Consider the following 16082-nt stretch of genomic DNA (forward strand, 5'->3'; position numbering starts at 1 on the left):
TAAGAAGTGTAATTAATTTCTGCTTGGTTTCACATAAACTGTATTATTAAGGAAAAATAAGTGGGGCTCACCTCAAAATAATCAGTATAAGATCTGACTGGAGAGTTTTAGGCCAGAGCCAAACTTTTGGAACTGAAATAACAACTTTGAGCGGATCAGAGACTTGTTTTGATAACATCTCCCCCTAAAACAATAAACTGTCCTCACTATCACAACCACAGCAGGAACAAGACAGGATTCTGTGGTAGATTTTTTGCAATTTGTAGTAAATTGTGCACCACAGACTTTGTAATTTACATTTGTGTCACTCATTTAAATCTTCTTCTCCTGAAAATGAAACTCTTACAAACACATATGTCATAACTTCAGTCACAAACTGACACTGAGTCTCTTCAGTAAATCCAGCAGCTTTTTAACATCAAAAGATGTCTTTGAGCTGCTGCAGATCAGAGGCGGAGCCAGACATTTGAAACACCCGGGGCTTAGCCCAAAAGGATAGTATGCATGTGGGATTTTTTTTTCCCTGGGGGGGGGGGGGGGGGGGGGGGGGGGGGGGGTAGAAATGACTGAAAGATTAATTGGCTCTGTTTTGAGTTTTGTTCAAAAAAGAATGACTTCATATAGGGAAAAATATATATCACATGTGCAGAACACCTTAAACTAGTTTTTTAATTAAGCAGCAAGGCAGAACAAAATCAGGGCTGTATCAAGACACGAGGACTAAACCCCAATTCAACCAGACCAAGAACTGATCCAGAATTAAAACAGGACTACTTGGGACTTAACCAAGACAGAACCAGAATCAGAACTAGATGATAGTAGCACTAAAAATCATCATAGACCTGCACTACATTTATTTTTTAATTTTACCAAAGTACAATATTTAGATTGAGAAAAGTTTATATAATTATTTAGCCTTGTTGTGCAAACAAGCCTGCATAACTTAATAAATATAGAATTTGAAAAATAACAAACCTAAAAAGAAACACTAGGTATGAGATACATGAGTACCTATGATACGGTGATACTTTTGGTAAACAACCATTTGACTAACATGTGTGTCTCACCTGCTCTTGTTCATCTCTGTTCTGTCCTCATTCTCCATCTCCCTCTCTGTTCCTCTCTCTCTCTTTGTGCTGACAATCATCAAATATACAGATATTTACAAACTCTTCAGATAAAAACACAAACACTTTTTAATTGTAACATCAAATCAGACCAAATGTTTATTTTTTTTAGATTGATAAATATAAAAAACATATTTGTTAACTTTAAGAGTAAAGAGAGAAATCGTCTGTATTTCTTAATTGCAAATGGCACCAAATTGTATTCAAAATTGAGCCACACTTATGGAGCTCCATAGTTCTTTTCCTGGTGTTTTGGTTGACATCTCTTGATTTTCCCATGTCACAGAAACAGGCTCTGTGTTTTGCCTTATATGCATCCACAGCTGTGCCACCTGTTTACTCACATGGACTCTACTAACCTATCAGAAGCTTCTTCAGCTCAGAATGGAATCGTCTGGAGTTTTCTTATTAATTAACAATAAACTTAGTGTATATGTACTCCTAAATTTGATGAAAGTGATAAAAAACAGAAAGCTCTGTCTCTCTTTATTGTGACATTTAACTAATTCAAAAGATATTTCAATATTTATCTAAAACAAAAGTTTACTCTAAATTGATGTTGTGCAGTAAAAATGTTTTATGTTTTCTCCCTAAAGTGTAAATATCTGGTTACAAATGTGAATATCCTGCTGTGTACTGAAATTCCTCTTGTTTTGCATACAAATATACTGAACAACATACAAAGCATAATATATAAAATAACATTTACCTGAGTTTTTCTTTGAAAGAACCCTCTAATGTCCATTCTTATATTTCAGTACATAACTGAAACCGATTTAGTCGGGGAGGGTAAGAACTGAAAATATGAAATAAACACACATAAGCTAAGAATCTCTAAAAAAATAGCATTTGTTCGGCTTTTCATTTCGCCATTTGTTGATTCACTTGAAGAGCAAGTAACGTAATATTGGTCAAGTGATCAGTTTGATATCAATCTTTCGTGATGCACCGTCATATTTACATTATTTGTACGGTACGAATGATTTGCTTTGGTACCTGGTCAAACTTAAGCTCTCCTTAGTATGGCTGGCTCCGTCTCTCCAACAGCGCACTGACGGGCAGCAGCTGCCCCGCCCCCTCGCTCAGTCGCTTAGTGCCTGAGCTTGGATCATACCAATATCAGGGGGGGATTCACGCACAGTCGTAAATTCCCACAGTGTGCACTATGTGCTTCGAATATTGTGTGTACTTTTTGTTTTATACAGTTGTCAGCCAGGCATCTAACTATGAAAAAATTGCACTCCAAAATACCCCGGGCTTCTGACAAAACAACCCGGGCTTAAGCCCAGTAAGCCACCCCCACGCTCCGCCCCTGCTGCAGATGTTAGTAAATCTGACCCTAAAGGTTCATTCTTCTTTAAAATTCAAACTTTGTAATGAAAGGATATTTTTAACAGGCTGTTCTCGTTCATATGACCTCCATAAAACAACAGGGTTAGAACACATTGTGACGAAGTAAGAGTTTGTTTTGTAGTCCATCTTCTGCACAATGTAGTTTCAACAGGCGGACATCCGGTGTCACATTGTTACAGAGAGACGAGTGTAAGGCTGTTCCAATTCTCAGAACCGCTCCTCTCTTTCCCTGAGTACTTAGCAATTCTCCTTCCCAAGATGACGTTTTCTTCGAGGCCAAGGAAAAGAGTTTAGATATGCCCTAATTTTGAAATAACACCTCACGTGGTTACGTTGTTCAGCTGAGTCACGTGACCGCACAGCAACAAATCACAGCAGAGCCGGAAAAGGAGGCGGAGCAAAGTGTGTGTGCAGGAGAGGAGTCGAGCAGAGAGAGCTGCTTTTTCATGAAACGGGAGTAAAGTAGTAAACTTACAGGAACATATACCACTGCCAACGTTGGGATTAATTTCTGCATCGATCTGCACACCCTTGTCTCCTGGATCGTAGCTCAGATCAGCGTGAACCACGTGGGTCTCTGCTCCCTGATTTGTTTAGAAAGACTTCCAGCTTCATCACGGAGTTTCTCTCGGTTTGTGGGCTCATAAAAGGTAAACACCGAGCTAACTTTAATGTGGGTTCAGTTTATGCTGTTGATAATAATAGATTGCTTGGTATACATTGGAGTTAGGCAGACTGTAGAGTTTGTGATTGCTTGCAACATTATAATATGGCGTTTTTTAGGGGATAAGAATACATATAGAAAAATATTCTTTAAATGTGAACAAAAGGATGGGGTGCAGGGCAGGAGAACAACCAAACCCCAGGACATGAATCCACGGGTACAAGCGTGGGGGAGGGAAACCAGCCTTTAGAATAGGACTTCATAGGACCGTCTCTGTCTTGTTTCTTTATGTTGTTGTGGGTTCTTAAGAATGACACCATTACTTGAAGATAAGGTATTTTATCGAACTGTGGTTCACATGTAAACAAAGCTTCGCCATCACAGTCTACCCCGAGGTAACTCCCTCTGCTCTCTAGCTCCCCCTACAGTCTAGGAGTGTTAACAACATAGGCAAGGCAAGTTTATTTGTATAGCACAATTCAACAACAAGGTGATTCAAAGTGCTTTACAGAGACATTAGAAACAAGAACAAATAAAAAGCATGATTTAAAATTGATTAAAACAAGCAAATAAACTAACTAACTAATTAACAAACAAACAAACAAAACAGTATATAAAATCAAAACAGATAAAATCAGAACAGTAGATAAAATCAGTAGTTAAATGTAAGTTTTGAAATTTAAGCTTAAAGTGTGGATTTGGTGCTTTATTCAAATGCAGCTGAGAACAGGTGAGTCTTCAACCTGGATTTAAATAAACTGAGTGTTTCAGCTGATCTGAGGCTTTCTGGGAGTTTGTTCCAGATATAAGGAGCATAAAAGCTGAATGCAGCTTCTCCGTGTCTGGTTCTGACTCTGGGAACTGATAAAAGACCGGATCCAGATGACCTGAGGGATCTGGATGGTTCATACTGGGTCAGGAGGTCATTGATGTATTTTGGTCCTAAACCATTCAGAGCTTTATAGGCCAGCATCAGAACTTTAAAGTCTATCCTCTGACGGACAGGCAGCCAGTGTAAGGACCTCAGAGCTGGACTGATGTGGTCCACTTTTTTGGTCTTAGTGAGGACTCGAGCAGCAGAGTTCTGAATGAGCTGTAGTTGTCTGACTGATTTTTTAGGTAGACCTGTAAAGATGCTGTTACAGTAATCAAGCCTACTAAAGATGAATGCATGGACTAGTTTTTCCAGGTCCTGTTGAGACATCAGATCTTTTATCCTTGATATATTCTTGAGGTGATAGTAAGCTGACTTTGTTATTGTCTTAATGTGTTTTTCTAAGTTTAGGTCTGCATCCATCACTACACCCAAATTTCTCGCCTGGTTTGTGGTTTTTAGATGTATAGATTGAAGTTCTCTGGTGACCTGTAATCGTTTTTCTTTGGCGCCAAAGACTATTACCTCAGTTTTGTTTTTGTTTAGCTGGAGAAAATTGTGGCACAACCAGTCATTGATTTCCTCAATGCATTTACCAAGAGCCTGTACAGGGCCTCGGTCTCCTGGTGACATTGTGATATATATTTGTGTGTCATCTGCATAGCTGTGATAGTTTATTTTGTTGTTGTTTATAATCTGTGCCAGTGGGAGCATGTAGATGTTAAACAGAAGGGGTCCCAAGATGGAACCTTGGGGAACTCCACATGTGATACTTGTCTGCTCAGATGTGAAGTTACCTATTGATACAAAGTATTTCCTGTTTTCTACGTATGTTTTGATCCAGTTTAGTACAGTTCCTGAAAGACCTGTCCAGTTCTCCAGTCGTTTGAGTAATATGTTGTGGTCAACTGTATCAAATGCTGCACTGAGATCCAGTAAAACTAGGACTGACATTTTTCCACTGTCTGTATTCAGACATACAGTGGGGCAAAAAAGTATTTAGTCAGCCACCGATTGTGCAAGTTCCCCCACCTAAAATGATGACAGAGGTCAGTAATTTGCACCAGAGGTACACTTCAACTGTGAGAGACAGAATGTGAAAAAAAAAATCCATGAATCCACATGGTAGGATTTGTAAAGAATTTATTCGTAAATCAGGGTGGAAAATAAGTATTTGGTCAATAACAAAAATACAACTCAATACTTTGTAACATAACCTTTGTTGGCAATAACAGAGGTCAAACGTTTACTATAGGTCTTTACCAGGTTTGCACACACAGTAGCTGGTATTTTGGCCCATTCCTCCATGCAGATCTTCTCGAGAGCAGTGATGTTTTGGGGCTGTCGCCGAGCAACACGGACTTTCAACTCCCGCCACAGATTTTCTATGGGGTTGAGGTCTGGAGACCGGCTAGGCCACTCCAGGACTTTCAAATGCTTCTTACGGAGCCACTCCTTTGTTGCCCGGGCGGTGTGTTTTGGATCATTGTCATGTTGGAAGACCCAGCCTCGTTTCATCTTCAAAGTTCTCACTGATGGAAGGAGGTTTTGGCTCAAAATCTCACGATACATGGCCCCATTCATTCTGTCCTTAACACGGATCAGTCGTCCTGTCCCCTTGGCCGAAAAACAGCCCCATAGCATGATGTTTCCACCCCCATGCTTCACAGTAGGTATGGTGTTCTTGGGATGCAACTCAGTATTCTTCTTCCTCCAAACACGACGAGCTGAGTTTATACCAAAAAGTTCTACTTTGGTTTCATCTGACCACATGACATTCTCCCAATCCTCTGCTGTATCATCCATGTGCTCTCTGGCAAACTTCAGACGGGCCTGGACATGCACTGGCTTCAGCAGCGGAACACGTCTGGCACTGCGGGATTTGATTCCCTGCCGTTGTAGTGTGTTACTGATGGTGACCTTTGTTACTTTGGTCCCAGCTCTCTGCAGGTCATTCACCAGGTCCCCCCGTGTGGTTCTGGGATCTTTGCTCACCGTTCTCATGATCATTTTGACCCCACGGGATGAGATCTTGCGTGGAGCCCCAGATCGAGGGAGATTATCAGTGGTCTTGTATGTCTTCCATTTTCTGATGATTGCTCCCACAGTTGATTTTTTCACACCAAGCTGCTTGCCTATTGTAGATTCACTCTTCCCAGTCTGGTGCAGGTCTACAATACTTTTCCTGGTGTCCTTCGAAAGCTCTTTGGTCTTGGCCATGGCGGAGTTTGGAGTCTGACTGTTTGAGGCTGTGGACAGGTGTCTTTTATACAGATGATGAGTTCAAACAGGTGCCATTCATACAGGTAACGAGTGGGGGACAGAAAAGCTTCTTACAGAAGACGTTACAGGTCTGTGAGAGCCAGAGATTTTCCTTGTTTGAGGTGACCAAATACTTATTTTCCACCCTAATTTACGAATAAATTTTTTACAAATCCTACCATGTGGATTCATGGATTTTTTTTTCACATTCTGTCTCTCACAGTTGAAGTGTACCTCTGGTGCAAATTACTGACCTCTGTCATCATTTTAAGTGGGGGAACTTGCACAATCGGTGGCTGACTAAATACTTTTTTGCCCCACTGTATGTCATTAAACACTTTGGTCAGAGCGGTTTCAGTGCTGTGGTTCTGTCTAAAACCTGACTGGAAGGCATCGTAGCAATTATTCTGTTTTAAGAAGTAACTGAGCTGTTGAGAAACTGCTTTTTCAATGATCTTACTTAAAAATGGGAGATTTGAGATCGGCCTGTAGTTGTTCATTTGTGTCTTGTCAAGATTGTCCTTTTTCAGTATAGGTTTGATTACAGCAGTTTTTAGTGATTCTGGAAACACACCTGATAATAAAGAAAAGTTGACGATCTGTAACAGGTCTGACTCTAAAGTCTTTGAGACCTTTTTGAAAAAACTTGTTGGCAGGACATCTAAACAGCAGGAGGAGGAGTTCAGTTTACCTAAGATGTCCTCCAGGTCTTTGCTGTTAATAGGTTGAAACTGTTTCATGGTGTTTAAACAGTTTTTTGGTGGACACAGTACATATCCTGGATCTGCTGTTGATGTACCAATTGCTTGTCTAATTTTTTGGATTTTTTCAGTGAAGAATTTGGCAAAGTCATTGCAGGCCATGGTCGAATGAAGTTCAGCTGCCACTGACACAGGGGGGTTTGTTAGCCTGTCAACTGTAGAAAATAAGACCCGAGCATTATGGCTGTTTTTAGTGATGATGTCAGAGAAGTAGGACCTCCTTGCATTCCTCAGTTGTAAATTATAATTGTGAAGTTTCTCTTTATAAATGTCATAATGAACCTGGAGGTTTGTTTTTCTCCATCTGCGCTCAGCTTTCCTACACTCTCTTTTTTCTTTTTTCACCAGTGTGGAGTTTCTCCATGGAGACTTTTTCCTTCCAGAGATAACCTTCACCTTAATGGGAGCAATAGTGTCCATTACATTTAACATGTTAGCATTGAAGCTATTGACGAGCTCATTGACTGACCCTCTGGGCAGGTCAGGTGTTAATGGGAAGACCTGGTTAAAAATTGCACTACTGTGTTCAGTTATACACCGTTTTGTGATCACTGTTGTTGATATATTTGTGTGGGCTGAGATTTTACTTTCAAAGAAAACACAGTAATGATCAGACAGGCCCACATCAGACACAGTAACCTTTGAAATGCTCAGGCCTTTGGAGATCAGTAGGTCAAGAGTGTGTCCTCTATTATGTGTGGCCTCTGTTACATGCTGAGTCAGCCCAAAGTTGCCCAGAGTGTTACTCAGGTCTTTAGTCCCTTTGTCCTGAGGGTTGTCCACATGAATGTTAAAATCCCCAGCAATAATTACACAGTCAAAATCAACACAGATCACAGACAGCAGTTCACTGAGGTCATTAAAAAAGTCTGTGCAGTATTTGGGAGGCCTGTAAACATTAAGAAACACAACTTTGGATGGGGCCTTCAGCTGTAAAGCCACATATTCAAAAGACTGAAAACTTCCAGGAGATAGCTGCTTACATTGAAATGATTCATTAAATAAGACAGCAACCCCTCCTCCTCTCCTGCTCGCCCTGACCTCACTGATAAAACTGTAGTTAGGAGGGGTCGTCTCGATGAGAACAGCTCCACTGTTACTTTGGTCCAACCAAGTTTCAGTTAAAAACATAAAATCAAGGCTGTGCTCAGTGATTAAATCATTAATTAAAAATGTTTTCCCAGCTAGAGATCTAATGTTTAATAAAGCCAACTTAAGTGTTTTAGAGGTATTACTTGTCCCCTCGTGTTTGGGAGCAATCTGTGGCACACAAGGTATGTTTACTATGTTTAAAGATCTTTTAGAGTGCAGCTCTCTGTGTTTTGACCAGGCCACATGTCTCCTGTCACCTAAAAGTACAGAAATTTTAAAACCTTCTAGTAAACAGGGTCCCAGCTTCTCCTGGGAAAAGTCATCACTGCCATAATCCTCACAGCCCGGACCCTTCACACATCACGCATCAGACTGCGGAGACAGGGCTCTCGTTACACTGGGTGTACACAGATGCAGTGCTACAGGCATACTTTGCTATAAACAGACTGTAATCCTGTTCAACAACTTGTGGCACGATTGCTCTTGCAGTTGTGTTTGACCTGACATGTGGCTCTTTTTCCAGGGCTCAGTGTGGAGGGTTGTGTCCGTGCCACTGTGGCACTGGGGTGTGTCACAAGTGGGTATATATATGATACAATCGTGCCACTGTGCGATGTGTTCACTGCAACAGATATACATGTGGTAAATGCAGACTACAGACACCTTGGCAGTGCCAGGATTGCTGATTGAAGTGATTGCAGAGAAGCAGTCTCCTCATCTGCAGTGTGAACAAATTCAAATTGTGAGCAATGGGAAGGTCAAACAAAATCACAAATGCATGCATAGATACTAATTATAATTCCAGTATCTCCTCCTTTGAATGTTGAAATGTACTCACTCACTCACTTTTTATTATTATTTGTAAAAATGTGGTTTTTTGTTCTGTTTTTATCAATAAATCTCAGCAACAAAGGACATACACCCACGTGTGTTGATTTCTCCCTAAGACGGCAAACTGAAACACTCCAAGTTTGTGACTTTTGGAGATTTATTTCCCTGGATGATTGAGAATGCATCAAGATGAAACACAAAAGGGAAGTTCACAGCTTTTAGCAGCTCCCCCACCCCCTCAATCACTCACCCCCACTCCCCTCCCTCCAGAATTCCTAGGTAACAGCCTAATTAACATATGAATGACTAGCCAATTTAGCTTCCACTTCGCTGAAGCCAAAAGCCTACCAGTCATTTGACAACTCTCTGGGTCTTATAGGTAGAAAATGTCAAATGACAGGTCTCGGAGGTGCAAGTGATATGCATCCACAGCTGTGCCACCAATTTACTCACATGGACTCTACTAACCTATCAGAAGCTTCTTCAGCTCAGAATGGAATCGTCTGCAGTTTTCTTATTAATTAACAATAAACTTAGTGTATATGTACTCCTAAATATGATGAAAGTGATAAAAAATAGACAGCTCTGTCTCTCTTTATTCTGACATTTAATTAATTCAAAATATATTTCAATACTTATTTATCCAAAACAAAACAAGTTTACTCTAAATTGATGTTGTACAGTAAAAAAAATGTTCTTCTGTTTTCCACAAAGTGTATGTAAATATCTGGTTTAAACTGTGAATATACTGCTGTGTATTGAAGTTCCTCTTGTTTTGCATAGATATACTGAACAACATACAAAGCATAATATATAAAATAACATCTACCAGAGTTTTTTCTTTGAAAGAAGCCCCTTATATCCATTCTTATATTTCAGTACATAACTGAAACCGATTTATTTAGCCGTGGAGGGTAACAACTGAAAAAATTAAATAAACACACATGTAAGCTAAGACTCTCTAAAGAAACAGCATTGTTGTTGATCGGTTTTTCATTTCGCCATTTGTTGATTCACTTGAAGAGCAAGTAACGTAATATGGGTCAAGCGATCAGTTTGATATCAATCTTTTGTGATACACCGTCATATTTACATTATTTGTACAGTACGAATGATTTGCTTTGGTACCTGGTTGAACTTTAGTTCTCCTCTGTCTGGTTGGCTGCGTTTCTCCATCAGCTCACTCGCATCACAGGCTGCAGCTCCCCCCATGCGAGTCAGTGTCTGAGCTCAGATCATACCAATATTAGGAGGATTTATGCACAGTCGTAAATTCCCACAGTGTGGGCTATGTGCTTCGAATATTGTGTGACATAAATAAATAATAAAGCTAAAGACATAAATAAAGCTAAAATACAAAGGTTTGGACACCGTTTTGCATGTTTCCCTACTGTAGGGGTCTCTGCAAGCATACAGGGCTCTGAGAGGGTACAAGATGACAACTTTGGAATTCTACTAGAAACAGTTGATCATATTTGTTTGTTAAAGCTGAATTCAGGGCAAACTACGCTAAATTAGCATTTTTAGCTAACAGCTACAATAAGCATAAAAGTTACTGTATGGCTATCATTTGTTAACATGACGCTTGTTCCTATACATGTAATTCATTTATTACTAACCTGAGAGTTTATCCGCTGGTCATTCGACATGACGAATGACTTCTGAAGTCTTAATTCAGCTCAAGACGCTGTAGATTCCCATCGGTAACACTTTCGGTCCGCTAGTAAAACGTAGTTCTATTAATCTGCACTTGACTACTCTTGAACCGGAACCGGATGTAAATCCCAAAAAACTGAATTTTGGAACTGAAATTGAATTGTAGAACTGAAACTGAATGGTGAGAAGTGAATCTGAAATTATTCGAGAGCTGAATTTTTAAAGGATAAAATGCGGTTTCAAAGCCAATTAATTCGTTTTCAAAATATAAAATTAAATTTCAATTTAGTGATGATCATTTTCAATCCAATAAATTGAATTTCAAATTAGGATAATTCATATTCAGTTTTTAAAAGCATTTATTCAAGTTACAATTCAGATTCAATCTGAGCAATTCAAATTCAAATTTAACTTATTCATATTCAGTTTCTGATGGCACAGATTTCTGCCCATAGAGGCTTCATTCAAGAAACACCAGGAAGACCGAAGCTCATGGCATTGATCAAGCGGAACTCATCATCTTCACCAGCAGCTCCCTCACTGGGAAATCTTCAGCACTCCTCATCTTCATGAACACTGTGATGGAGACTTTTGGTTTGTGTAACGTCATAAATACTCGGATACTCTCCAGAGTCTCCGGACATTTACATAAAGATATTATATTCAGTCCTGTAGAAAGTTGTATATTTAAAAATATGTTATCCTCTCTGGTTACTCTGGTATAAATAACTCTGAATCACTTTATGGTAAATAACACATTATCGGCAAAAAAAACGGAAAGAATTCCAGATGACAAGTTTATAGTGACGACCTTTGACCTCCATCAGGTTTTATTTAATTGTGTCAGAGAAACTCAAATGTGCTCTTCATGCAGCTGAGTACATCAAGTGTTTAAAATGGAAGCTGTGCAGGTCTGAGATCAGCAGCTCTCTGAAACACCAAACACGGCTATGTTAATGCGGATATATAGTGACACAGTTACATGGGTAGGGATGGGTATCGTTTAGGTTTTATCCGATACCGGTGCCAAATCGGTACTTTTGAAACGGTGCCGGTGATCGAACCGGTGCTTAAAGAATGGAGAACACAAACTTTGTCCAAAAACCTCTCATGTTCAGCTGTTTTTTGTAAAAAGATAACAATGTTAGCCTTTTCTGCAGCTATGGGGCATATATGGTATCACTCTTGGCTGGAAGCAGTGCTTAAACAATGGAAAAAAAACACACAAACCTTGTCCAAAAACCTCTCATGTTTAACAGTTTCCCTCTTTTTCTTTGGTCATTTTAGCCTTTTTGTCCAGGGTGAAGGGAGTATCTGCCATCAAACAAGAAGACAGCCGCATGTAGCTATGATGATGTTTGCTAGTTCACCTTACATGCATTAATGTAATAACGTGGTTAGCCTACTCAACGTAAATTACACGCGAACAACATTAAGCGACTCACGCAGAGAAGAACGGCTTCTGCTGCCGTCATCATCCTCATCATTTCTGCTACACTGGCAGGGCTAGGGGCCAGGACTCTATTCTTCGGGTTTTTGGGGGATGTTGCTCCGGGTCCGATAACTGGCAACCCACCCAACGTGCACGGTGTGAGGTCTCGCAGCAAGCTATCAAATACGGCGCATTTCTCGGCTTTTAAAAAAAACGCTATGCGTCGCCAGGTGCTTCATCGGATTCGAGGTGTTACCTCCTTTGACAGTATCACAGTATCAGCTTAAAGCACTTGTTGCTGCTGAGTTTGCATATTTTGCTGTGAAGTACAGCCAGACTTTTGACCGCTTCGCCTTGGACATTTTTAATCTGTAGCTCTGCTCTAACTGAACGTACGTACCTGGCCCCGCCTACTATCCTGGGAAACGTAAAATGATTGGCTAGAAGTGTATCACAGCTCAGGAAAAAAAAGCACCGAAATAAAGCACCGAAATGTGCGCTGCTTTTCGGTCTGGTTACTACCGTTTATGTCAGAACCGGTGCCATCATGGCACCGGACACCGGTACCCATCCCTATACATGGGTGATTAATCCTTTTGACTTTTTGTCTTTGACTTTATCAATAAAACAGCTGCAGCTTTCACTGACAGCACATGTGGTACTTTAACCTTTGTACTGTTTTCATCAGTTAATTTTGCAGTTAACATGTGAACATGTTGGATGATCTGTCTGCTGTCATTGACTGGTGCTGAGGTCTGAACCTGAGGGCAGCTCCTGTAATCACAAAGAGAACAGAACCATCACAAACTGAATTATAAAGTTTATCTCTTAAATCTGAAATAAAGCTGATCCTTCTCTCCTCACACGCTCAGGATCTGAAGTTCTTCTCTTACATTTTTTCAGTTCTACAGTTTAATCCATAGTTACAGATTAATGAGGAGTTACTGAGGTACAAGCTTAAAAAAATAAATAAATAAAATTGGTGTTACTGTCTTTACACATGTGGAGACTGAAAACATACTGTTGTTTGCACATATTTAATAATCAGCTCTGCGCAGGAGCTGAATCAGAGTGCAGCCTGTTGCTTTTACAGTATAACACTTGTAATGAAAGTACAGTAACGATAATTAGTGACAGAGCAGCCCGGGACGGCAAATTTGCTCAAACTATATAAAAGGTAGTCCCACTCCACCCGGTCGAATGGCCTTCTCAGCATCAAGTGACAGTAGGGCTTCAGGTGTAATCCTTTGAGGGAAGGTCATGAATTATGCTTAAGATGCGTCTAATGTTGAAGAAAGAGTGTCTGCCCTTGATAAAGCCGGTTTGGTCTGTGGAGATGATTGTTAGTAACACGACCTCTAAGCGCTGTGATAAAATCTTTGCAAGAATTTTTGCATTGGTGTTTAGCAGTGAAATCGGCCAGTATGAGCTACATTGGAGAGGGTCTTTGTTCTTTTTAAGAATGAGTGAAAAAAACCCAGGCAGCACGGTGGCACAGTGGTTAGCACTGTTGCCTCACAGCAAGAAGGTCCTGAGTTCAATTCCACCATCAGGCCGGGGTCTTTCTGTGTGGAGTTTGCATGTTCTCCCCGTGTTTGCGTGGGTTCTCTCCGGGTACTCCGGCTTCCTCCCACCGTCCAAAGACATGCAGCTTGTGGGGATAGGTTAATTGGATAATCCAAATTGCCACTAGGTGTGAATGTGAGTGTGAATGGTTGTCTGTCCCTGTGTGTTAGCCCTGCGACAGACTGGCGACCTGTCCAGGGTGTACCCCGCCTTTCGCCCTATGACAGCTGGGATAGGCTCCAGCGCCCCCCGCGACCCTGAAAAGGATAAGCGGAAGCGAATGGATGGATGAAAAAAACCCTTCTCTCATAGTTGGAGGGAGAGTGCCAGATGAATAGGACTCCAAAAAGACTGACAGCAGAAGTGGTGCAAGTTCGTTAGAAAATGTCATCAAAAATCCATCTGGTCCAGGGGACTTGCCACTAGGGCTGCCACAAACGATTATTTTGATAGTCGACTAGTCACCGATTATTTATGCGATTACTCGACTAATCAGATCATCATCCACTGGACGTAAAACTACAGCTTATTGCACCAGCAGCATCTGCTCTTATATAACTATCATTAGCTTACAGCTTTAAGCTTTTAAGGTGCTAACTAAAAATGAAGACAAGATGATAGTTTATTCAATTTTAATGAAATTTGCAGATTGTTTTGGTAAAGTTTAATAAAATCCTTGCTATCTAAAATATAACAGGACACCGGAGTATATTCTCCAGCATCTCACACTTCTGATAATCAGCTGTCTGCTTGACGTTTATTCAGCTGTGTAAAAACTATAACTTTAATCTCAGCCAAACCGATTTACTCAGGAACAAATAAAATACTAAAAAAAAAAAAAAGCCAAACAACAACATTTTTAATTTATCTAAGTGACTCATATATATTTAACCTGAGTCGCGAAAGACGGCGGTGGGTTTGAAAACAATTTGCCGGGAGTCCGGTGTTCTCACGGCGCTAGTGACCTAGCCCCCGGCTAGCTATCGAGCTAGTGGGTAACAGACGTCTCCGAAAACGTCGGAGCGCTTTTGAAAATATGTGGTGTCCTGATAAACTGAGCAGATATTTGAGGTTTACACAGCTACATTCTCGCCTGAAAATATGTTAAACGTTTATTTTGTGACCCAGAAAGAATAATAAGAGTAATATTAAAACTAACTAGCTACCGCCATTGTTGGAAACTAAGCTGGGCCGCGCTATGAATTCTGGGACACAGCTGCTTCTTCTTCTTCGGGGTTTAACGGCAGCTGGCATCCTTGTACATGCAGTGCTGCCATCTTCTGTTTCAGTCCGTTATTACACTCTTAAATCCTGCTACTTATTCCTGCGTCTTTTGCGATCTTACAAAGCTTCAAACGACACGTCGACTATTAAGTCAGTCGTCGACGATTTTGATAGTCGACGTAATCGTGACTAGTCGACAAATCGTGGCAGCCCTACTTGCCACTTTGCATTCCACCAATCGCCATCATGACCTCCTGGATAGAGAGGTCCCTTTCGAGTTCAGTAACCAGTTTCGGGTCAACTGTGGTTATACTGAGGTAACTAAGGAAACTGTCCATAGCAGACTCATCTTGGCGTGATTCTGCGGTATATAAATAAGAGTAAAATTGATGGAAGCAGGAGTTGATTTCTGCGTGGTCTGTATGCTTTAGGCCCTGTTCATCAGCTATTTCAGAGATGAACTGTTTGGATGACTTTTGACGTATTTGATGTGCTAAGACACTGCCAATTCCCTCCTCATAGAAAGTACGTCTAGACTTTAGGATAGGTTGCTCCACTTGCTGTATTGAAATAAGATCAAATTTCATTTTGAGGGTCTGACGTTCTTTAAGGGTGCTTTCCGATGGTGAGTGACTGTAGTTTATATCTAACCGCAAAATATCATATAATAGCTGTTTCAAGTGCTCAGTGTCAGCTTTTTTTCTTGCTACTGAAAATGAGATAATTTGACCCCGAAGATAGGCTTTCAGTGACTCCCATATGACTGAAATAGACATCCCAGGGGTCTGGTTTTGTTCAAGAAAGTCTCTAATCTCAGATTTTCTAAAATTCATGAATGCTTCATTAGAGAGTAAAAGAGGATTAAAACTCCAGGGGCAGTATATGCGATTGGCACCAGGGATGTGCATTCTCATCACTAGGGGAGCATGGTCTGAAATAACAATAGATTGATAATTGCAAGTTTCAACCAGTGGAAGAGCACGTTTATCAATAAAAGAAAAAAATCTATCCGAGAGAATGTTTTGTGGACAGGAGAGTAGTAGCAGTATGCCCTTGATGAAAGGTTATGAAAACGCCAAAAGGCAACAACGCCGTGGGATTGGAAAAAGCATGTAATAATTTCTGTGGGTTTTGATTTAGGAGTATCCTTATTAGACCATCGGTCTAGGCTAGAAAGCACAGCTAAGATGAGATTGTATGTTATCATATCTGCAATTTCTGAGAGTAAATTGACAAAGAA

General features: G+C 40.5%; 1 protein-coding gene across 6 annotated transcripts in view; it reads left to right on the plus strand.

The window, feature by feature from the left end:
• Positions 1-2851: 2851 nt before the first annotated feature.
• Positions 2852-16082, plus strand: part of LOC308404347 (uncharacterized protein) — a 45910-nt gene continuing 32679 nt past the window's right edge. For 3 of the 6 annotated variants that reach the window (XR_013973107.1, XR_013973108.1, XM_080894376.1), the window contains exon 1: positions 2852-3130. The gene's annotated coding sequence lies outside the window, so the exon portion shown is untranslated. The remainder of the gene's footprint in view (positions 3131-16082) is intronic. The other 3 variants (XR_013973109.1, XM_080894374.1, XM_080894375.1) reach the window with 2 other exon arrangements.

The sequence above is a fragment of the Rhamphochromis sp. 'chilingali' genome (assembly GCF_963969265.1).
Source record: "Rhamphochromis sp. 'chilingali' genome assembly, chromosome: 1".
Taxonomy (NCBI): Eukaryota; Metazoa; Chordata; class Actinopteri; order Cichliformes; family Cichlidae; genus Rhamphochromis; species Rhamphochromis sp. 'chilingali'.